The sequence below is a fragment of the Cebus imitator genome, unplaced genomic scaffold (assembly GCF_001604975.1).
Source record: "Cebus imitator isolate Cc_AM_T3 unplaced genomic scaffold, Cebus_imitator-1.0 Scaffold72, whole genome shotgun sequence".
In the NCBI taxonomy this organism is placed as follows: domain Eukaryota; kingdom Metazoa; phylum Chordata; class Mammalia; order Primates; family Cebidae; genus Cebus; species Cebus imitator.
The window spans coordinates 7100568-7102645 of record NW_016107387.1 but is presented as its reverse complement, the minus strand read 5'-3'; positions in this window follow the sequence as shown (position 1 = coordinate 7102645).

The following is a 2078-nucleotide window of genomic DNA, read 5'->3' as shown; positions in this document are numbered from 1 at the left end:
CCTCAGCCTCCTGAGTAGCTGGGATTAGAGGCATGCGCCACCACGCTTAGCTAGTTTTGCATTTTCAATAGAGATGGTGTTTTTCCATGTTGGTCAGGCTGGTCTTGAACTCCCGACCTCAGGTGATCCACCTGCCTTGGCCTCCCAAAGTGCTGGGATTATAGGCATGAGCCACTGTGCCCGGCCAGGTTTTTCTACTCTATTGCATCATCAGCCTGCAAATTTTCCAAACTTTTTTGCTACGCTTCCTCTTGAATGGTTTGCTGCCTGGAAACTCTTCCATCAGAGACACCAAATCATCTCTCTTAAGTCAAAGTTCCACACATCTCTAGGGCGGGGACAAAAAGCTGCCAGTCTCTTCGCTAAAGCCCAGCAAGAGTCACCTTTGCTCCAGTTCCCAACAAGTTCCTCAACTCCGTCTGAGACCACATCAGCCTGGACTTTATATCACTATCAACATTTTGGTCAAAGCCTTTCAACAAGTCTCTAGGAAGTTCCAAACTTCCCTACATTTTCCTATCTTCTTCTGAGCCCTCCAAACTGTTCCAAGCTCTGCCCGTTACCCAGTTTCAACGTCACTTCCACATTATCAGCCATCTTTACAGCAGCACCCCACTCTACCCGTACCAATTTACTGTATTAGTCTGTTCTCACATGCTAATAAAGACATACCTGAGACTAATGTACAAAGAAAAAGAGGCTTAATGGACTCACATTTTCACATGGCAGAAGGCAAAGAAGGAGCAAAGATATGTCTTAAATGGTGGCAGGCAAGAGAGCTTGTGCAGGGAGACTCCCATTTATAAAACTATCAGATCTCGTGGGACTTATTCGCTATCACGAGAACAGCACGGGAAAGACCTGCCCCCACGTTTCAATTGCCTCCCACTGGTTCCTCCCACAACACGTGGGGATTATGGGAGCCACAGTTCAAGATGAGATTTGGGTGGGGATACAGCCAAACCATATCACGGAGGTTGAAGTGAGCTGAGATCATGCCACTGCATTCTAATCTTGTTGACAAAGCGAGATTCTGCCTCCAAAGGAAAAAAAAAACCACACACACACACACACACACACACACACACACACACACACACACATTGTAAGATGACTCATCATGGGGGACAAGTAGATCCTCAAAGCTTGGCCCAAACGGTTGCTTTGGAAAAGAAACAGTAAATGCATAGATACCTTGTTATGACATGCTGCCTGGAAAAGAACTAAATGCATTTGGCTTTAGGTATGAAATATTTTTGGTATCTTGGTGTCTACTTTCTTTTACTGTTGGTTTTGGATTACAGAAAGAGCTATTTATACCTGTTATCATTACCCTGACAAAAATGATACCATAAGCACTATAATTGAAAGATCTGAATATAGAATGAATTTATGTTAAAAGTATCTGTTGTGCTGAAGGCATTGTATTTAGTGGAGAGGCCTTTAGGGAACCAACGGATAGAAATACATCATGGAATGGTTCATTTTAGCAAATAATTCCAGCAAAGCATTAAGACATTAGCAATGGGATGTTTTCTACCATACAGGTTATACATTCAGTAGCTGTTTCAAAGGGTTTATTTATGGTAAAGCAAGCAACTTTAGATGAGGAGGGAAGAATTTCTTGAGTTCTTATGTCACAGAAAAGGAGCCATAGCTCTTTGTACTGATTCTACCATTTCTTTATTCAGTTAGTACAAAGTATAATCCTTTAACAAGGATGTTTGAGAAGTATTATCCCAGGCATTCAGAATTGAGAAAAATCACACATAAGAAATATATTACTGCTGGGCAAGGTGGCTCGTGCCTGTAATCCCAGCACTTTGAGAGGTCAACGCTGAGGCAGGTGGGTCACCAGGTCAGGAGTTTGGGACCAGCCTGGCCAACGCGGTGAAACCCATCTCTACTAGAAAAATACAAAAATTAGCTGGGTGCGGTGGTGGGCACCTGTAATCCCAGCTACTCGGGAGATCGAGGCAGCAGAATCACTTGAACCAGGGAGGTGGAGGTTGTGGTGAGCTGAGATTACACCACTGCACTCCAGCCTGGGCAACAGAGAAAGACTCCATCTCAAAAAA